General features: G+C 42.4%; 1 protein-coding gene across 1 annotated transcript in view; it reads left to right on the forward strand.

Annotated features, from left to right (window-relative positions):
- The window catches only part of LOC138363972 (uncharacterized), a 140,071-nt gene that overhangs the window by 46,075 nt on the left and 70,120 nt on the right, over positions 1–23,876 (forward strand). The gene's annotated exons all lie outside the window — the stretch shown is intronic.

Genomic DNA, 23,876 nt, shown 5'->3' on the forward strand with positions numbered 1-23,876 from the left:
CCCACTTTCTCATACGTAACGCCTACACGTATATATGCCTCAGGATTATCACGCTTAATAACGTAATGGGAAGTGGGGAGGAGTAATTTTTGTAGACACATTTCATAACTCCTCCTGGGATCTAATTCTAGCTGGTTAAACAATCGATTTTGGAAAGATGCGGGGATGTTATTGGGGAATAAATGCGTATCTGATACACTGGTGGCGTATATCACGTGAGTGTCCATCGCTCTGTCTCCTTAGACTGCTTTTTGCCTAGTAAAGCCAGCTACACATTACACGCACATTTATATACACTCACCTGCTAATATACGATCCAGGAAGCATTCCTTTTACTGTGAGGATCAATCTTTGCAGTTGCCTTTCTCTTAACAGATGGAGCCTCATACACTTGACTGCTTGCCGTAGTATTACGGAATAAATCTCGTGGTGTAGATGTTAGTGTGAAAAACAGTTGAGCAGTGGGGAGTTTATCCGGTAAAAAAACAGATTTAAGCACAGTCATTTTATGTATAATGTCGTTAATTATATGTATGCCAGATACTGGAGCCAATACATTTCCATTCAGATCCGAACGAACGATTCCAGTAGCATCATAATGGTTTAGCAAGGATCTTGCATATTCATGATCTCGCAATTTCAACTTCAAATCTATTAAATGTTTTATGGAAGGGTTGGTATGCAACTGAGGAGGTGGTGGTTTGACAGTAAGATGTTGAGCAACAGCTTTCACAGCGGGGTAAGCAGGGCTGTGTGCAGCTTTCCGGTTGTCCACTATTTTACGCGGTACGAGATAAAAGGCTTTCATTTTACTTTACTTACTGAACAACCATGTAATTAAACTAGCTGCAATCGGTAAAATAATGGATAAAATACTGCCTCCTCGTTTGCTGGTTAATATCTGTTTCTTAGTTGACACAGAAGGTTTCTTAAAGGCTAGTGACCGAATAAGCAATTTATATTTTTTCAACTTTTTAACGACCTTGTCAGGCACGGGCAATTTTTTTTTTTAAAAAGTTATTAAAAATTTCTGATAAACAATTTATATGTGGTTTCTTCAATTTTTCAATCAACTGTTTTCTCGAGGAATACTGAAGTTTTGATAATAGTTGGATCAATTCCTTGTATTTATAAACTAAGGGCTTCTTCATTATAAATGTAATATCTCAGCAGCATCAATCCATTGATCGAATGATCGATCATAACCTGCGTACCTAACTTTATACTGAAGCTTGCCAGAGACTCTGCGTTGTCCCAATACCTTTTCAATATTAAAGGTTTGAGGCAAATGTGTGGGTGTTAATTCTTGTTTATAGAAGCCACCATCAATTTCTTCCCCATTCAGATCTTTTAGAAAGTATAAAGGGATGTGTTGTCTCCGATCAATACGTGTAACTATAAATATCTCTCGGGTGTTCTGCTGCTTAAACCCTTTCTTAAACTTGGAAATGCGATCAGATAGAGTGATGCGTACTGTATCACCAACATTCAATCGAGGAATGACAGTTCTCTTTGATTTGCTCGGGCTTTTATACATTAAATCAAATTGTTTGGCGTGTTCGCTGGGCGAGGATAGAGCGTGTACCTCCGTGGGTGTCTTCCCCTTCAATCCTCTGTGTGGGGTTAAATTATATGTTTTCACAATATCTGGTAGAGCCTGCATGTATTTTAAAGTGTTGTGCGCCGTCATAAACTTGTAAAGTTTACCTTTTAAAGTACGTATGAACCGCTCAGCGATTGAAGCTTTAGTCTCCTGAGAAAATACACTATATAACTGTTTTTCCTTGCCGCCAGCATTTTTTCATAGTGGCGTTATAAAATTCTCCACCTCGATCAGAATTAATTTTGTGCACTCCCTGAGAATGAGGTGAATCTAGAATTAAAGCCAGAGCTTTTACTGGTACTTTTCCCATCCTTGGCGCGTAAGGGTACTACTTGGGCGTACCTGGAGAAAATATCTACACATACGAGTAAATATTTCACTCCGTCATTATGTTTGTCCAATAAACTCATCTCGGCCAAGTCTATAGCTTGAAATAGTCGTGCTTTAGGGCTTAACACCCGACGCCGAGGGAATTTATGTGGTTGTAAATAATGCAACGTATAGGAGTCAGAGCTTTTCAGATAGTCCTTTATATCGGCTAGAGTTATACTAGATGTGATTAATTTGGCGGCCTTATACAATCTCTGTACCCCTCCAAGCCCCCCGCTAGATGAGGGGTCGTTATATACTCGTTCCAATACATCTTTCTTGCTCACCATTGGTAAACTATCTCATAGGGCGGTTCGTGAACAATATTACCGCGTAATGTTATCGTAGATGGAGTGTTCGAGCCCAGATCTACTAGCAAATAGCCGTAGGGTTGGCTAATAACTTGCTTATATAACTCTACAAATTTCTTTGAATCCACTTTCCCAAATATTTGTCGTCCGAGTGTTTCAATTTGTGACAGGTCTCGTGATTTAACCAATATGAAATGAGAAGCATTTAAACTAATATTCCTCGAATATTTACCAGGAAAAAATATGTTTTGAGTAATCAATATGACGGAAACCATGAAATGTCGGCCCCTAGTAAACATGTCTGATACGATTTTTGAATTCGCAGACTCTGTAAAAAGGTCATCATAGATTACTAAGATATGCGAGTCATTATCCACTCGCTCTTCCACAGGATCAATAATGGTTGAATGCTCGATCAGCTTCCCTTTAATTTGTGGATCTGATCGTAATTCAGAGTAACCTCCTCCGCATATGATTATTGAGGAGAACTTGTGTTGATACTTCCTTACAAGTTTACTGCACAAGTAGGATTTTCCGCTGTTTGAATAACCAGCAATAATAACACGAGATGGTTCTCTGAAAATATCTAGATGTTCCTCATGGATTATATCATAGGAACTGTCCATGATTAATGCTTCGTTAAAACTGCTAAAACTAAGGAAATGTGATGGTATTTATACAATCATAGTCATTTACAGGTGTTTAGTGTACAGCAACAACATTTTTAAAACTAATCATAGTTCTTACAGTTCACGAACAATAATATTAAACATCCTATTCATTTAGTATAAATAGTTCTAGTCATATGGGGCATCCATCTTAATACTAACTAACAATTGTACAACATAAAATCTAGTGAGGGTTGAATAGTTTCTGAGCTGTAACATCGCGTTTGCTCCAGGGGCGGAATATTGGGTAGAGTCTCTGTGCTTGCTCTACTTCCTCCTCCATAAACACTTCTTCCATCTCCTCCTCCTCTCCCACTTCTACATCCATCTCATCATCATTGTTATTGGGAATATCAGGATGACCATACGCTAGGGACTGTGTGGGGCTTAAAATGTAGCGTTTATCGTCAAACGCTGACAAACCTCTGCAGGTACTGCGACATGTACAAATCTTTCCTTGCACGTTGCGTATAGATCTCGACACAAACCTGATTGAAGTGTTTGTTTCAAGAGTGTGCTGAAACGAGTCATGTGAGAGTTTCTCTTGTAGGTGGTATGGTACGCCCTTACACTTACAAGTGTGCTCTCCATCATGTGTGGTGAACGAATATGTTTTAGGTCTGAGAGCAATTAACTGGTTAATAATCTTAGAGCCTATTTCAGACTTGAGCAATCCTAGTTCACCTTCTCGCGCTTTAGAGTAGGATGGATGTGTGTCATTAAAATTACTAAAATCCATACAGTCGAAGAGAGGAGACTTATTCAACTCTTCAAACACATCCTGACAGTCAAGTTTAATGATGAAAGAGTCTGTGTCTGTATATAACAGACTCGCTTTATCCCCGTACGCAGGTTTGACGACATCATACCAGAACTCATAGAGACGCCTCTTAGCAATTTGAAGTATATGATAACCCAGATACGTAGGAGTGCTGACTAGGAGAGACTTCTGCTTGATAGTACATATCACACGTTCCTTACTTAACTAAAGACTCCGCTTGAAGAACGGGTTTCGAGCATGTTTCAGGAAATGTCTACGATCTGTGACCAAATAGTGTTTGTTCCCATATTTAGATACATCTGTGAGACTCTTTCCATATATAGAGTTTGATACGAGTTTGAAAGCCTTTTTTTTATCGCGCATTTGGTACTGGCACGTTCATGAACGTTGGTTTCAATGAAGTCTTTAAGGTAGCTCTCCTGCTCGAATTCGTAGATGTCGTGAACTTTAGCTACTTCTAATCCAATGCGCATGAGTAACTTGTAACAAGTCCAGACTAACGAGGTAGCCTTTCTGAGGAAGGTGAGAAGCAATTAATTTAGTGTTGTTTTTAGGCAGGCCGCGACTTTCTTCTGTAAGAATATTCTTACTGTAGGGTGAAATGTGTTCCTCGGTAATGCAAGTATGTGAAAGAACAAGGGGCAGTTCATCTGTATACCTAGCTACTTCAGGTCGGACCTGCAGTGTATCACACAACACCCAATATCCCTTGGACCCATCACATGGGATATTCTCCAAGCCTTGCTCTAGCAGCACGTCACGCTCATTGTGTCAATTTCCGGATCCCGCCACGAGGGAGCAGTTCAGTTATACACGCCCCGTAAAGACTATTAAAATCTAAGTAAATGATGTAGCTACTATCTTCCCCTAGATCTAAGCCTGTGTGCTGGTTCTCCACATTCGTGTACTGTCTCGTCACACTGGTGAAGCCACCTCGGAGATTCCGACGAAGTAAATCATATAACAATGGGTCTGACACAACATCAAGTTCAACTTTCGATTTAAGCAAGAATGCATCCCAAGCAAATGAGGGTAAAGAAATGTAGTGGGAAATGTCTAATTTGTAGAGAGCAAGCATGGTATCTCGCCAGACTGTGAACACATCAGCTAGCAAACCTGTGTCCACTTTGAGGTAAAGGAGCAGATACTCCCCTATGTTGCGACATTTAGCCAAATCAAAAATTTCTAAGGCTTGTTTATAATCTTTTTCTGACAACTCTTCGTCTTTTAGTGTATTGTAAAACTTATCGCGAGAAGGAAGGTGTGGTTCATCTAACACAGACATAGAGGATAAATAATCATAGCAGAATGATTGTTTACCCTTGAGCAGTTTTGGGATGGCCGCTTTATTTACCCCTTTTAACATAGCCAAAGTGAATGTGGTAGGTTTCCCACTATCAATATGATCCTTGGCTATTCTTCCTAGCGAGCCGTTGAGAAGGGCTAAACTATCCAAAAATCTTAAGTTGTTCACATCAACTATCATAAATTTAAATCCATCCTTAGCTAATATATCTATTTCACTCCCTGGTCTATCTCTCATCTCGTTTAGGATTACTCCTAAATCATAGGAAGCGTTGTGTGAAAAAGTGTATAGGAACTTGTATGAATTTACACACTGCAAATTACATCTATCACAGTAAGCTGCTTGATAATTGTGGAATCATACTGTGTGGTCGTGATGACGGACTTTGATTACATCTTCCCCGTTAAAAGGTTCATCACAGAGTTCACAGGCCGTTTTTGTCTCAAATATCGCCTGCTGTTGCTGGGACATGTGAAGTTCATAGGATACTAACCCCTTCTTGATTCTAGCTCATGACGCTTCTAGCGTGGTCACAAAGTGATTGGCCGCATCTTTACCCAAATAAGTATCTTTCTCAACAATATTCATCTGTCTGTCAATGATAATGTACGCATACGCCACTGCGTTGTGACGTGATTCTATCATTCCCTTAGGGTTCGAGCGATCTAACATGCACTCAAAGTCATAAAAGCACATGTGACTAGGACCATATCCCCGTCCATAGTTACGGAAAGTAATTTTCCTCTCTGGTGGGTAGAATTTGAGAGTCTGATGTACTTTGCATGTACTTTCATGACTCTGCATGCGATCTGCTGGGAGTGATATCATACAACAATGACAAAAGCTGTGATGACTTGGGATGCGATCTGGATTGCTGCGCATATTACGTACATATTGGTTAAAATCCTTAATGAATACTAAGTGTTGAGCTTCCAACATCAGCAATGGTATGACATCTGTATATCCTCCTCTTCCCTTCCTAGCTAGTGTAATGTAGTGTCGTTGTCGTCGTCTAGCATTTTCATCTCTTTCTAGTGAATAGATGAATATACTGACTTATATCCTCAAACGTCACTGTAGAATTGACATCTGCTGGCCAATTAATATGTCTGAGACACCAACCAGCATTCACAGATCTAGCGCGGATATTACCTAGTCGCATCCCTTTAGCTAAACAATTATAAGCAGCAACACACTGCATAAGGCAAATATCCGTTTCTCCCTCTGGATTGAAAACCAATTTTTTTCCACGCATGCCTTCAGGGTAGTCTACATGCGAGCCTAATCTTATCGGGTGTTCAATCTGACCACAGTTAATGTAAAACCCGGTGAGCCGCTCAACCAAGACATTGGACCCCTCCCTCTCTTCAAGGTACTGGGATATTTTCCCTGTCAATTCGTCAGCCCAAAAATCAATGAGTGTCTACCTCCTCTAGAGTTATTCTTCGCCCCTCACCACATATGGGAAAGCCATCGTTATTTATAGGATCCAATAGATTCTCCTCCTCCTCACCGTCTTGTTGTACATTTAAATTCCGCACAATTAGAGTGATGTCTGGGTAAATTAGGAGTGATGGGTGTTGTGGAGAGAAAAGGGCACGTATCTCATTAATGAAAAAATCACTGTATGTTCTCAGATAGAGTCCTGGGGAGGTGTTAACATGTTCTGGTATGGAGAATGAAAGCCGAACATAACCACCATTATAGTTATCAATTCGATCCAGTAGCTGAGGTTGAATTTCTAGGGCAGGTGGGGGAGAGGGAGAGAGAGGTGGTGGGGGTGATGGGAGAGGACTAGGGTGGGTGGGGGGTGGTGATAGTCCCCCTCCGAGATGAATGGGCGACACTGCACGGTCAGCTATTATGCCAGACGGTGCTAACCAGTCAGAACGGACAGACGCTGACGAGTCAAGGTCAAGGTCTGCTGAGCTGTCGTCTGAGTCAAGGCTATTCTCACGGTCTGTGATGCTGATGTTAACGGTAGTGTTCTCACCACTGCTGCTGCTGCTGTCACTGATTGATTGGGGTATGGGGCTTGGGGAGGAAAGGGGGGTAGAGTAAGCCCGTGAACGACCCCTCCCCTCCCTGTGAGTTGAGGGCTGATAGCCGGATATGGGTAATGTCCACTCTGCTGAGTTGGGTGTGTCACTCTCACTACCGCTCTCAGCGCTGCTGGATGCCAAATCTATGCACAGCGGTGTGTCATCTGTAAAAAAGAAAAAGAAAAACATATTATCTCTAGAAAGAATGCAAGCATATATATATATATATATATATATATATATATATATATATATATATATATATATATATATATATATATATATATATATATATATATATATATATATATATATATATATATAAATATATATATATATATATATATATATATATATATATTTATATATATATTTATATATATATATATATATATATATATATTTATATATATATATATATTTATATATATATATATTTATTTATATATATATATATATATATATATATATATATTTATATATATATATATATATATATATATATATATATATATATATATATATATATATATATATATATATATATATATATTATTAAATATGACCGAAAAAGTAAGATTAATAATTCTAACACGAATTTTCTCAATCTTTCGTACATTTCTTTTCACTGTTGGAGGTAAATCAAAAATCAATTCTCCAAAATTCATTTTTATTTCTAGTCTGACGCGACACGAGCGCGTTTCGTAAAACTTATTACATTTTCAAAGACTTTAGTTCACAAATACACAACTGAATAGACCTTATGCATCTCCGATTTTATATCTACATTTGAGTGAGGTGGAAGGGGTGATGTGGCATTAACACAAGACAGAACAGGATGTGGCATTAATAGGGTATTAATTTCATCAACACAAGACAGAACAAGAGTATTAATAGGGTATTAATTTCATCAACACAAGACAGAACACGAAACAATGGATATTGAATAGAAGTGTTTGTAGAAAGTCTATTGGTCCATATTTCTTGATGCTTCTATATTGGAGCGGATTCTTGAGGTGGGTAGAATATAGTTGTGCAATAATTGGCTGTTGATTGCTGGTGTTGACTTCTTGATGTGTAGTGCCTCGCAAACGTCAAGCCGCCTGCTATCGCTGTATCTATCGATGATTTCTGTGTTGTTTACTAGGATTTCTCTGGCGATGGTTTGGTTGTGGGAAGAGATTATATGTTCCTTAATGGAGCCCTGTTGCTTATGCATCGTTAAACGCCTAGAAAGAGATGTTGTTGTCTTGCCTATATACTGGGTTTTTTGGAGCTTACAGTCCCCAAGAGGGCATTTGAAGGCATAGACGACGTTAGTCTCTTTTAAAGCGTTCTGTTTTTTGTCTGGAGAGTTTCTCATGAGTAGGCTGGCCGTTTTTCTGGTTTTATAGTAAATCGTCAGTTGTATCCTCTGATTTTTGTCTGTAGGGATAACGTTTCTATTAACAATATATATATATATATATATATTGAGGTGAGGGAACAGACTAGTGGGAAATAATATGTTTAGGAAATAGACTGAAATAAGACAGTATTATCTTACTTATGTCCTGGTGTGGAGGTTGAGCAGGTGTGAGGCTGTGAATCCTTAACGTTGTGTTAACTGGGCGTGATATTGTCTCGTAGCCCTCCATCTGCTGGCGCCGCCAGCCTTGTTGAAGGGGCGGGGGATGCCCGCGAGTGACATCTGCTCTCCTTAGCTCAGTGTGGGACGGATGGGATACAGACTCGATGACGTCTATCTGCTCCCTCCGTCGATTGAGGTAAGGATTATAACCTGAAATGGAACAAAATGATATTCAGCACGGGTGAATGGGGAAAGTATGTTTATTATGCATGTGTGTTTGCTTGCAACTGGATGTAATACAGATACGAGAAGTGTATATATATATGTTACCTACGTTTATGTGAAGTTTCATTCCGGTGATGACCTCCTCGCGGGGAAGGTGAGCAATAAGGACACTTCACGGTTTTGTAAACTGAAATTGGAAAGAACATATTTAACTGTGTGGAATGTAATAGCCCGAATAAGTAAATATTCTCACACTATAAGAGAGATGATAGTTTACACACGCGATATTTCACCTGTGGATGCCATAAATAAAAATAAAAAAAATAAAATGTTTATTTAGGTAAGGTACATACATACAATAAATTTTTACAAAGATTGGTTAACTTATAGGTAGAGCTAGTACATAAAATGCCTAAAGCCACTATTACGCAAAGCGTTTCGGGCATGAAAATGAACTGTGGAATATTAAATAAGAATAACACTCACGGTTATCACAGAAAATCTGCTGACATCGCTTGCATTTGATGTCGTAATGGCCTAGGGGCGGTTTTTCACGGCTTGCGCATTGCAGCCGACATAGTTGATTTGGTGATGGAATATAAAACAGCCTGCATTTCATGCAGGCTGTTGAGGTTCGTCTTTCCATGACGCGGAGCTGTATGGTGAGTGTGTGTAGCGAATGAAGACTCGCAGTGAACTAACGGTGCGTTTGTGTGTGAGGGGAGGGAAACGATCCCGGTCAAATGAGAAGTGATTGATGGTTGGCAGGTGAGGGCCTGCTAGCGGAAGTAAGTACCTCGCCCCTCCTTAACAATCTGCAGTGGAGGGAGAGCCATACTGGGGTGAACATCTCCAAGACTACTCTGAAGACATCGAAAAACCATTAAAGCAAATGGACCACATCTGCAAGAGGCTGCTCTCTCTTACCCCCTTCAACACTTACGGCTGTGTGCATAGCTCCAAGAAAATAATGGATGTCAAAACCACAAATGGCCCCTAAGCACTCTCACGCCGAGGGGAAGCTCCCCTCACCCCTCCCCCACCCCAAACAACATAGCCGCCTATGTTGGGACCCCTCACACCTACACACAGCCTCTACATAGCTTACTTACTATCATCAAAACTATTATCTACACACGGGAATAAGTCTACGGCAAACACACATACATATTTAACTACTCTTTCCACATATTCCACTCATATCCTTGTATTTCTTACTCTACCACATAACCCACATACTCTCCTACACCCCCAACAACACGACCTCCCATCTTTTCTGACCACATGCCCTAACACTGGACGCTCACACGCGCCAAACTTCCGGGAAAATCCCCCAAACCCTTTGTGACTAGACACCTGCGCGCCACCTGCTCAGCTGGGTCTCAAGAGACCCACCTGGGCAGATGGCGCGCGCGGTTCTAGTCGCAGGGGTCCCCCCGCGCCAGATGGCGCGCGTCGCTCTAGTCCTCAACTTCACTACTCAACTTTAGAAGTGAAGGTGGAAGATGTGATATTGGCGGCATTTGTGGAAACTGGCAGTCGGGCAACTATGATGAAAAATTCAGCCTTCAAGTTGAGATTTGTTGAAAAAGATACATTTTCCACAATGCCTTAAAGAATAGTGGAAATAAATTTACTGCAGTTAATGGACAAAAGATTGACATCTTGGGACAGGGTAACTTTGAAATAAGTAATGAGGAATCGCAACATCATTCATGCATGATCATTGAAAAATTTGCATTTTCTAGAGACATTTTAATTGGTATGGATTTCTTGAGTATATTTAATTTCTCCTAGTCTGCACAAAATGGTGCGAGGAACTGCAGAGTGAGGCTGGGAAAGATTTTTTTACCACGTTGAGTTGGACAACCATCCTCCAGTAGTGGCTTCAATTAAAAGGAAGCAGAAGTACAACGTAAATAATCCCAAATTGCTTTTCAAGTCTCTTCCAGACACTGCTAAGAGGTCATGTGGGTTACATGCATTGACCAAGCATAGTTGCCCATCACATTCTGTAAAAGCCATTAAAGTGTTCGTGGAACGTCACATCCTACTAGGAAATACCCTACAGGTGGCTGGAAGATGTGACAGGTTATTAATTCCTCGTCATCTAATTGTGGTGCTTGATAAAGATGCACTTATTCCACTCAACATCTCACAAAACCTATTGCTTCAGAGCAGGTAATAGAATATCTCAGGGATCTCTGGTGAACAATACAGAAATTTTTCACTACTAGTCATCTGAAATGCCAACTATCATAGCAATGTAGTGCATTAAATGTTACCAAGAGCAAGAAACCATTGAAGAATATAAATGAGTAAAGGTTATAATATTACACAAGATGTAGCGTAATTAATATTAGCACTAGATTTGCAGCATGTTCCACAGACAGAGAAAACTGTTTAGAGGGATTTTATGGAAATTTCCAAAACTGTTTACAACCGAGGATGACCAGATTGGTCTCAACCATCAAACCGTGAGGGGTCCAAATGGCTTCAACACCCACAGGCGCAACAAAAAAAAAAATCCAAAAAATTCTTTCGTCTTATAAAAGTGTTCGTTTGTGTTTCCTGATCACGGAAAAAAAAAATCGTAGGTGGCATATTTTAGCCGCAATAGGGTAGGGAAGTCTGACAAAAAAGTGGCGTTAACAGAGCCTTCGCCAGAGGAGGTCTACTCCGCCCTAGCTGTCAGGCGGCAGTTGCCACAAATATATTACCTTATTTCAATGTGTGTGAAGTTTTGTTTTTTTGCAGTAATATTATTCAATAGTGTGTATTGTGATATATTTATGTAACAAAATGTGTGAACCATCGCTATACTCAAAATTATGGTGTGCATATTAGTGATTCAATTATTATGTTCAAAAAACAATAAACAGTTTTGCTGTTATTACACAATATACACAGGTTATATATAAGTATCTGCATGTTTTGCTCATCATAACGAACCACTAAGTTGATAATGTGAGTCAAAATGCAACGAGGAGTGACCGCCACATGCCAGCCAGCCACTCGCTGCCACTCCCTCCCTCAACGCTTCACTCCCCTCATTCTCCTCCCACAATACTTTGTGACGAAAATCTCTTTCATGAGAGATTGAGCCTGGTCTTCCCTACATATTTACGTCATTCAAGTACAAGATACTATATTGAAGATACGTCCACCAGTATCGCCAAACGTTTTGCCCAGGAAGCAAATCGTACCATGCACACCCCGACACACTGGCTACAGCCCACCGTAACCAGCAAACTGCTCATTCTCCGCCTGCCTGTTGCTGATTGGCTGGTGTCTCGCTGCACCTGCACTCACGCCACCACCAAGAGTTGACGTCTGGGTCAGCAGCCGCCGTACTCCTCAGAATATCTCTGTGCTCCTTGGAGTTGACATCTCTCGCTAGTAGACTAAGCCTTGGCTTTCGTGTAATAAGGGAGGTGGCAGCTTGAAGCCAGTATTCCCAGCACCTCACTTATTTGATTTATTTTAACTTGCACTTACTTGTCTTAGAGTAACTTTTAATTGCCGGTAATTATTCATGTTGTTTTGTTTGTCGACCTGTTTTGAATTTTACGAGATTGTCTTTATTCATATCTTGTTTTCTAGAGTAATTAAAATTTCATTGTTTATATACTTTGTGTTTTGTGTGTCTTCCCATTACTTTACCACAGACGAAAGGACAAACTTCTCTTTTTTATTTGTTATGTGATGAGGCCCTGCCCCCAGCTTTTGAAACAGCCGAACACCAACGCTTTATCGTCACATTACATGGGGGCCTGTCCGGGATGCTTCACTCAGGTACTGGAACCAAATTGTAAATTTGTGGTAAGCGTATTTGGCTTTGGTAAAGTAGCTTTTCACTATTTTCAATATTCAATTATATTTTCATATGGTGCTGTGTGTATTGTGCATTCCGAGAGTAGCATATGGTGAAGGTGAGACAACTTTGGATTACGTGGTGACTGTAGGCCTCAGTCATTCTCTTAATTGGTCATCTCTCCCTCCGTGTTATTACTCGTGTTTACCATGTTTTGTCCCTAGGATATTTCTCATATTTTCGGCAGATCATCATATTGGTACCCTGGTACTGTGGTCTGTCCCCGGGTCAAGTGCACCTAATCTTCTGCAATCTGATGGTAGGAGGATAAAGAGGGCCATAGTTCCTCTCGCACGAACTTTAGTTGCTGAATTGGGACCTCAGCAGCAGTTCTCATCACCAGTTGACACCTCGCACCCCTACACATCGGTCAGAGATGATGATATTTACATTGGTAGGGAATTAGCCTTCTTTTTCAGAGCACAAAAGTTCGCTAATTCTGTAAGTATCATATTAATTTCAGTGGGAAAAACTTGTTTATGTCCTATAGAGACTCGGCAAGGCATGCCTACATTCTTGGACTACCTAATTCACTTTTGAGGCAATTAACTGTTTCATTTGTTTTAGAAACTCAGTTTCGCTTATTTAGTAGGCTTTTCTTGCCCTTATCCTCTTACATGAGTACCGGGTACAAGATTTCCTGCGACCTTGATTTATTAATCATTTATCATCTTGAAATTAACATTAATTGTTAACGATTCCACAGGATAGGTACCAGTTGCCACGTTGTCCTGTTTCTGACATTCACCATATCACAACAGTATATTCGTTGTGCATTTATTTGCTAATTTCACCATGTTTCGTCTCCAAGCTTTCCGTGCAGATCCAGCAGGTGCAATATGGACCTTAAGTCGTGCCAAGAGGACTGAATTACAAACTCTTGCACATGAGTATCAACTAGAAGTTCCCTACCAAGCCAACAAAAATGAAATACATAACCTGTTACTGGATCATCTCTTAGAGGAAGGTAAGATAGACTCTGAAACTCACGAAACTTACTTTATTGCAGATAAAACTGATTTGGCAACGATGAAACTCAAAATAGAGCTGGCCAAGATTGAATGCGAACAACAAAGAGAAGGCCTCGAGCAACAAAGGGAAGCAGCTGCCATACGAAAGGAAGAAAAGGAACGTGAAATCGCCCTCAAGGAACGTGAGATTGCAATACTCCGTGAGCGGGAACGAATACAGCTTGAAACAAAACAACACGAACTGGAGATGCAACGCGACCATGACAAACAACAAGCAGCTCTGGCTATGGAATGTCGTCAACGAGAATTCGCGTTGGAAACTACACACCTCGCTCAACGCCAGCAAGATACCGCCAATATTCCTGTCAGTTTCAATATCTCGCATGCAAGTAAGTTAATGCCACCATTCGTAGAGACAGAAGATGATGTGTTTTTCACCACCTTTGAAACCCTTGCTAATCAACTTAGTTGGCCTGCCGACCAATGGGCAACCCTTCTCAGAGTACATCTCACAGGTAGAGCTGCAGTTACCCTCAGTACTTTGGCGTCTGAGAATGACTACCAGACTCTGAAACAAGCAGTGTTGGACGCCTACCTTCTCTCCACCGAAAGTTATCGAAGGAAATTCCTTGACCACCTGAAGGCAAGTACCACTACCTTTCTCGAATTTGCTAATACCAAAAGGAGATATTTTATGAAATGGCTGGAAGCAGCACATGTCTCTACTTTTGCAGAACTCGTTAACCTCATGCTAGTTGAAGAATTCTTGAGGTGTGTGCCGCCTCCTGTCCGTCTATATTTAGCAGATAAAGAAGAAACCGACTACCTAAAGTGTGCTAAGTCGGCTGACACTTACAGCCTCATCCACCGGCTGACACCAGAACCATCTTCCAGTAAGAAGTCTTGGTACAGTTACGAGAAAGTGAGTACCGATCAAGCTGACTCACAATTGTACTGTAAGTATTGTAGACTCTATGGACATACCATAGATAAATGTGGTAAGTCTCAATACAAAGGAAATACAGAATCCACTAAACCCAAACAGACTCCTCCTAAGTCCGGTAAGCCTGTGATGAATGTTGGTGTTCATGTTAATGATCTTTCTCTTTTCAGTAAACACCTGTATACTGGAACTGTCTCTACCAACGGCTCAAATCCGGAGGGATGTTTCAAACTGAAGATCTTGAGGGACACAGCGGCTCTTCAATCAATTATTTTGAAATCAGCTGTGCCCAATATCGCCTACACCGGAGAAACTGTCTTCATCACTGACCTCACTGCTACCACTCCTTATCCTCTCGCCAGAGTCCACCTGGATTGTCCCTTCGTGACCGGAGAAGTCCAAGTCGCCGTCTGGGAATAGTCTTTTCCCATGCCTGGAGTGCAACTTCTCCTGGACAACGACTTGGCAGAAGACCTGCAACCGACCAACCTGATCGTCATGGACAAACCCCAGGTGAGTACCTCTGTAATGGATAATCCCATCTTTGAGTATGTTCCAGCAAAGGTTCAAGAGAGTGATGAAGTTTCTCCTCCGGTTTTAGTGACCACCCGTGCACAAGCTGCACGACCACAGCCAGCTGACTCTACTGCTACCGCTGTCCCTCAAGACCCTCAGAAACTGCCCCCGAATCTGACCAAGTTGGAGTTCCGTAAGTTACAGAGGGAAGATCTTACCTTGACACCATTATTTTTCCAGGCTGAGACTCAACCTGACAGTATTCCTGGGTTCTTTCTAGAGAACGAGTTGCTCTACCGCAGATATAGACCCAGTAAACTGAAGGAGGAGAACGATTGGGCCAACGTCGAACAACTAGTGATTCCTGCCAGCCTGCGGCCCACTATTCTACACCTGGCCCACGGAGCACTCTCCCACTACGGATTTAACAAGACCTACCACGGAATCCGTAAAGACTACTACTGGCCAGGTATGGTAAACAGCGTCAAACAGTATGTCAAACAGTGTCATACATGTCAGATGGCAGGTAAACCGAACATCTCTATCCCCAGAGCACCACTGACTCCCATACAGGTGCCTGTGGAACCTTTCCACAGACTTATTATAGACTGTGTTGGTCCTTTACCTCGGACCAGTTCAGGTAACGCCTATATCTTAACCATCCTGTGTCCTACCACCAGATTCCCCATAGCAGTTCCAGTAAAGAACATTATGGCTGCTACTGTTGTGAAACACTTATTGAAGATCTTCACCCAGTATGGATTTCCAAGGGAGGTTCAGAGCGACTGTGGCACCAACTTCGTCAGTGATCTCTTCAAGAGGACACTGGAAGAGTTCAACATCAAACAGGTATAGTCCAGCCCCTATCATCCTGCTTCACAGGGTTCTCTTGAGCGTAGTCATCAGATTATTAAAGCACTCCTGAAGAAGTTTTGTAATGAAACCTCTAAGGATTGGGATAAGCAAATTGACCTGATAATGTGCATCTTTAGAAGTCTTCCCAATCAGTCTCTAGGAGTATCTCCTTATGAGATGCTCTACGGTCGTAAGTGCCGTACTCCTCTCAAAGCTTTCAAAGACTCTCTACGTGATGCCACCTTCAGTGAGCATCAGAATGTGCCCCAGTTTCTTCAAAACCTACAACACATTCTAGAGAGGGTGCATAACTTTGTTAAGGATAATCTATTGAAAGCACAGGAGAGGATGAAGACTCATTACGACCAGACCAGCAAAGTAAGGAAATTTAACCGGGAGACTTCGTGCTTGCTTATTTCCCTATCCCAGGTTCTCCTTTGCAAAACAGGTTTTCAGGACCCTACCGCATCAAGGAGTGCAGAAACAACCACAACTACGTTCTAGAGACTCCAGATAGGCGGCGGAAGACCCAGTTGTGCCACGTCAACCTCCTGAAGCTATATAACGGTACTCCTCCCACTGTCATGATAACATATTCTTCCTTTAAAGAGCCATACATCCACAGTGAGACCTTCCCTGCTTCTCCTCCCGAAAGCACTGACAAGGAGTCAGCGCTTTCCAATTCGGAAATCCTAACTGATCTTCACAATTATTTTCAGGACAATCATAGTGCACCTCTCATCAAGATCTTCAAAGAACATCAGGAGTTGTTCCGAGATGATCCACAAGAGTGTAATGTTACCCAGCACGACATCCAACTGCTCCCTGACACCCGGCTGATTCGTCAACCCTTCTACCGAATCAGCCCTAGCAAGAAGGAAGTCATGCGTGCTGAGGTGCAGTACCTCTTGGATCATGGACTGGCTACACCTTGTGAGTCCCCCTGGGCCTCACCCTGTATCTTGGTACCCCATGGGAAGGTGAGATTTTGCACGGATTACCGTAAATTAAATAATGTGACTGTCAAGGATGCATACCCCTTGCCAAGGATAGATGACATTCTTGACGCTATTGGTAATGCCCAGTACTTGTCCCAGGTGGACTTGCTTAAGGGGTATTACCAAGTGTGTCTAACAGAGCGAGCTAAAGAAATATCTGCCTTTATCACTCCCTTTGGACTTTTCAGGTATGCACGCCTTCCTTTCGGACTATGTAATGCCCCGGCCACCTTTCAGAGAGCTGTCAACCGCGTCATCCAGGGCTTGGATAACACCTACGCCTATTTGGATGATATCGTCGTAGCATCCAACACCTGGAGCGAACATCTGCTCCAGCTGCAACGACTGTTCGCCAAGCTCCTGACAGCCGGCCTCACCATCAACCTGGGCAAGTCCACCTTCGCCAAAGGTAAAGTGCGTTATCTGGGTCATGTAATTGGGAGTGGCAGCCTAGCTCCGTTAGACACACACACTCAAGCCATCCAGCATTATCCACAGCCTACCACCAGGAAGCAGCTCCTGCGCTTCCTTGGTCTTGCCTCCTACTACCGTAGGTTTGTGAGAAATTTTAGTACGGTAGCAACACCATTAATTACTTTAACCAGTCCCAAGCAATGGTATAATTGGACCATGCAGCAAACCGTTGCTTTCGAACAACTCAAATTCCTCCTCTGTTCTAATCCTATTCTCGCCTCGTCAGATATCACCAAGCCTTTCATCCTTCATGTCGACGCCAGTGGTACCGGCATCGGTGGTGTCCTGATGCAGCAACGAGGCGAGGAGGTTCTACCTGTCAGCTACAAGTTGAAACCCCACCAGAGGAACTATAGCACTATCGAGAAGGAGCTACTCTCCATCGTCCTGAATCTCCAGCACTTTGCTCCATACCTACAAGGTGCCAGGTCTACCACCATCTTCTCAGACCACAATCCTCTCCGCTTCTTACATCAAGCCCAATTCAATAACCAACGTCTTCTACGATGGGCTTTATATCTGCAAGATTTCAACCTGGAGATCCGCTATATCAAGGGTTCTGACAACATCATAGCCGACGCCCTCTCCAGAGTCTATGAAGTAGAAGCAACTCCAACTATCACTCCACCACATGAAGACGAAACTTCTTCCAGAACCGCAGGCTTCAGGGGAGAGTGGTGACGATAATCTCTTTCAAGAGAGATTGAGCCTGCTCTTCCCTACACATTTACGTCGTTCAAGTACAAGATACTATATTGAAGATACGTCCACCAGTATCGCCAAACGTTTTGCCCAGGAAGCAAATCATACCATGCACACCCCGACACACCGGCTACAGCCCGCCGTAAACCAGCAAACTGCTCATTCTACGCCTGCCTATTGCTGATTGGCTGGTGTCTCGCCGCACCTGCACTCACGCCACCACCAAGAGTCGACGTCTGGGTCAGCAGCCGCCGTACTCCTCAGAATATCTCTGTGCTCCTTGGAGTTGACATCTCTCGCTAGTAGACTAAGCCTTGGCTTTCGTGTACTAAGGGAGGTGGCAGCTTGAAGCCAGTATTCCCAGCACCTCACTTATTTGATTTATTTTAACTTGCATTCTTGTCTTAGAGTAACTTTTCATTACCAGTAATTATTCATGTTGTTTTGTTCGTTGACCTGTTTTGAATTTTATGAGATTGTCTTTATTCATGTCTCGTTTTCTAGAGTAATTAAAGTTTCATTGTTTATATACTTTGTGTTTTGTGTGTCTTCCCATTACCTTACCACAGACGAAAGGACAAACTTCTCTTTTTTTTTTTATGTGACGAGGCCCTGCCCCCAGCTTTTGAAACAGCCGAACACCAACGCTTTACCGTCACAACTTTTTTTGCATTTATTCACTATACACAGGCGTTATATACAAGTATTTACATGTTTTGTTCACCATAACTGTACATCTAGGCTTATGGTGAGTAAAGGCAATAAGACGTAGCTACTCACACAATCAGCTGGTGGCTGCCGCCCTCAAGGTCAGACGCACTAATATTTTCTCCTCCAACAATATTGTTTGTGGTATTATGCTATACACACACACACACCCACACATACACACACACACACACATTATATATTAGTATCTACCTGTTTTAATCACCATACTTGTACAAACAAGCTGGTATGGTGCCCAAAGACTATAGTGGCCACCAGCAACATGACAAGTCGTGCAGACGACACACCTCCCTCGCCAAATTGGCGGCTCCCAACCTACTCCTATTGCTGTTATTACACTATATATACGTTATGTATAAGTATCTACATTTGGCTTCACCATAGTGAACCACTAAGCTGGTGTGGCGAGTGCAGTCAAAAGGTGGCCACACACAGTAAGAAGACGACGCCGCCACCACCCTCCCTCCCACAGCATTACTACTCCTTCCATGGATCACAACGCTCAACATCACCACAATCCTGTTATCAGAATCCTGGTCAGTTTTATCAGTCGGGGTCTTCTGTAATACTATCGTCGTTCAATAATAGCATGAACATATATATTTTGACTTTTTAGGCGATGCTGTGGTCACAAGCTGAAGTGACAAGTCACATGTGCTGTGCATTCATGGTGCATGCATCAATCAGCCTTGGTGGCTCGCTCAATACTGAAGCTCTTGTACCCAGGAATGTTGGTCACAATTTTTTTTCTTGGTGGCGTCTGTCAACTATTGGTTGTGGCTGCACTATAGCTGTCCCTATCCCATGCGGGGCGTTTAAATTAAGGCGCTAGACACAAACAGCTATTAATGTATTGCGTGGTTTCGGTTTTGTTACTGAAATCATCTATACATGTATTGCTCAGTTTAAGGGTTAATATAATTGAGCACACTATCCTAACAGGTGACTACACACCTGTTTACACCTGGTAATGGGCTCACAGAAAAGGCAAAGATTGTTATCCAGCATGAGTGCCAGAAAATGTTAAGACAGAACACTAGAGAGCCTAGTATGTCACCAGGGTTGTCTCCTATTGTGTTAGTTCGTAGACCAGGTGGTAGTTACTGTTTTTGTGTGGACTACCGGAAGGTGAACGAAATTACTAAGGGTGATATCATTTATCCCTAATTCAGGATTTAATAGACCAGTTCGGGGCAGCAATATATTTCTCCACTCTTTATGCCAAGTCTGCATATTGGGCATTACCGGTAGTTGAGAAAACGGGAGAAGACAGCATTTTCCGATGGCAGGAACACCTACCAATTTTGTAGGATGCCTTTCGGCCAAAAGACAGCCCCCTCATATAAGAGGGCCATTAATTACAAACTCAGTCCAGTCTTGGGAAGGCACTCACTATATACCTGGATGATGATGTGATATATTCCTGGACGTTTGGTGACACTTGTGAGACTCCACTGACACTGTTACCTCGAGCAGGTTTTAAATTAAATGTTCAGAAGTGATTTTAAATTAAATGTTCAGATTGTTCTGGCAGCTCAGAAATTAAAGTTTCTGGAGTTCCAGGTGAGCACAGACGATAAACAGGCTAGATCCAGACTCGTGCAGTGCCATTGCTGAAATGCCAACGTCATGAGCAGGAAAGGACATGTGTGCAGGTTGCTGAAGGCTGCCGAATATTTCCGTTGCCACACTGAAGGTAAGGTAATTATCAAAAGAAGGCACCAAACCGGGAAGGCTATGTAGCACCATTTGCCACACTGAAGGTATTGCCAATATTTAAGTACCCTTGACTGATCTAACAGAGATAAATGTAAAGTTTGTTGGGAAATGTTATGATCCCAGGTAGCCGAAAAACGAGTCTCCCCTTGAGAATTATTCTATCAAACCTGACCTGACTAGAAGGTCTAGGAAATATAGAGGTGAAGACATAGATGTAAAATAGCTGGTTGGATTTAATAAACAATTTGAGATTATGGGCAGTGAATAAGAAAATAGATAAATGACTGGGTAGGAGATGTGGATACTTTACTGGAGGCGTGAGGCTCGCTTCTGGAGGGCTTTGACCTCACTTGAGTGCCAGACATCGCAGGGGAAAGCCGTGCTCCGTTTGAGCTCCCGTCTGAAAGGAATCCCTAGTGATATATCTCCAAGAGAAGAGAAGTGTGCAGATGTGCCAGCTGTGGAATCGAGCTGGGAACGTTGTGGTCTCAAGTCCTGGACGGCGAGGAGTGTTTATTAAGCCACCCAGAGACATTATTGTGGGCCGTGGGAGTGCCCTGACCAGACTCCGTCAGAGGGAAGAGCGCCCTCGACTAGAAAATCTGTGGTAAGCACGATTCTAAGCCAGTCTATAGCGATTGCTTGTAGTTGGTCATGTGCCCAGCGACAGTAGCAATGTTATTGATAAGTTAGACATGTTTTGATAAGGCAGAAGGCCTAAAATAAGAGAGTGGAGAGGGAGGAACGTCCTGGAGGACGGAGCGACGTCCCTCTCCTCTGAGCGCTGGCAGGTGACTGAGGGAGCCCAGCTCCAGGACGGAGGACCCTCCCAGAGTAAGTGAGGCCCGGCGGGCGAGGTGGAGCATGGACCAGCCCAAAACGGGGGAGTCCACTCTCACAGTATGTAGAGAGCAGATAGATGTTGGAGGCAAACATATTGTGTGGTTATTTTTGTTTGTGTGTTTATGGGGAAACATTTTTATTGGAGTGTCAATGGGTTGCAGGTTTGTCTTTGGGGAAGAAGTTGCTGAGAACTTCGAAGCCAGCACAGAGGGAGTAGTAGATGAGACTCCAAGGTAGTGGAGGAGAGGACCTCGAGCTGTGAGGAGAAGCAGTGAAGAGGAGTGTCACGTGCTTCTGTAGAGGTGGTGAAGCACCATAGTTGTTCGAGGAAACTTCATGGTGTAGCAGCCAGGAGAGCTGTGGAAGACCCTAATAGAAGAGGCGAAGCACCATAGTTGCCCAAGGAAAACTTCGTGGTGTAGCAGCCTGGAGGAGCTGCAGAGGATCCTGGTAGTTAAACCCAGAAGAACCTGAAGAGATCAGGTATCACGTGGGGGGGTGGGCCGGGGCTCTGCTAACACTTAGCTGCTAGGGGCTCAAAAGGCCCAAATACTCAGCCCGTCCGACTCCCTGGATTCACCGGAGTCTCCTTGGTCACACAAGAGAGGACCAACAATGCCCACCTCCGCAGGTCTTTGCTTCCACCACAAAAGGGGACTGTCACTGATTCACCCTGGAAGCCCCTCAGTCCAACACGGGGAAACTGCTGTTAACAGTTCCGGCCTAGACCCGTGGAGGAGTGAAGGAAGACTCAGGCTTACCTTATAACCATAACCTCCCTGAATCTTGCCTGCCAGACAAAAAGGTTGCAGGAACTCCTTTCCCGCCTGTCTTCTCTATCTTCTTCTTAACAAGGTCGCCAGCTGGGTTATTATATCTGCACCCCAGCAATGCAGTTCAGTGGGTGTATTATATATTGTTTGTAGCCAGAAGATTGCTACTCCCATAGATCTGCTACTAGACTGTTGGCCCAGGGTACTCTCCCAGGAAGGTCTGTGTGGCTTTGTCTCCCTATAACCACTACGTTAATAGTTGTTGGATATTTCCAACACCGAATGCAACATTGTTGTATTCTCATTACTTATTACTAACCATACTAACTATTGTAGTAAGTAAAATTAACAACTCGTAGAATTCTCATGTACTAATAATTCATCTGTGCAGTAGGCTAGAATTCTCACATCACCTGACGCCAGTATTGCGTCAGATTTCCTTACAGTAAACACATTATATCCAATTTGTGTGAGAATTAAATACGATTCTCCATAATTAAAGCATTCTGTATGACAACTGATTGCAGACGAATTGTTCTCTAACTAAAAGCCGAATAGAGCGTTAGAATCATAGCGTCTACCTCGCGATAGAGTTAACGTCATCAATGAATGCCATGGGGAGACATTAATTCCTCTCCCTTATATATTTACTATTCTTAAATTAGTAAATAATAATAATTTGTTCCTCTAAATAATAAACCCGTCCAGTCTTTAACGTTTCAAGCGCAAATGCGAGAAATATTAATGTTCGAGACAATAATTTGTTTTATGAACGCCGACTCGGCGTGGGTTGGAGGGACGCCATCCTCCTCAGTACGCGGACACGTGCAGAGCCGGAAGGGAAGCAAACCTGCGCTTACCGTACTCATAAGAAGACGCCATTGCCCAGCAAATAGGGCAGGTGTTATCCATCTACAGATGAAAGCCGCCACTGTGAGGCGTGAACAACCTTGCAGATAATATCTTCAACTATGGTGGTGTTAAATAAGGAGCCCTTTGACTTGGTTCCTGACGACACGTGATCAGCCAGCTGAAGCGCATCACTATCCAGGATAGGTTCACCGGAGCCTGGGATGCGAAATACGGCAATCTTAATACTTATACAGTGCCCACAGCTAAGTATCCTTTTATTTGATGCATCGGGTAGAAGTATGATGATAGCAGGGTGATTGTTCGTTAAGCAGCGCTATAACACCTAATAACAGGTGATTATAATTATCATCTGTAAATTCTTAATGTTCTTGAATATAAATTGAGTAGTTAAATCAATTGCTACTGGAAATTATTTATCTTGCAGCACGAGAGACGAATTCCTCATGCTGCATTCATCCATGTTAGCCCGTTCAACTCCTTAGTGTACCGAGTCTGGAGAATAAGAGGACTTCTATGGCTTACTAAAGGAATCTCCGTCAAGCTAAGATTTATTTCCTTTTTCTTCCATTCCTTTGCAATTTAATTTGTGCAGAGTGCTTTGAGATTAATGTATGATTTACTGTAACTCATTACTATGCTCATATTTATATTCTTCTTTATGTGAATGATATTAGTTTCAACATTACCTTATAGGATTAGATTATTATTAATTGAATTAGTGAACGAACCAC

The sequence above is a fragment of the Procambarus clarkii genome, chromosome 12 (assembly GCF_040958095.1).
Source record: "Procambarus clarkii isolate CNS0578487 chromosome 12, FALCON_Pclarkii_2.0, whole genome shotgun sequence".
Taxonomy (NCBI): domain Eukaryota; kingdom Metazoa; phylum Arthropoda; class Malacostraca; order Decapoda; family Cambaridae; genus Procambarus; species Procambarus clarkii.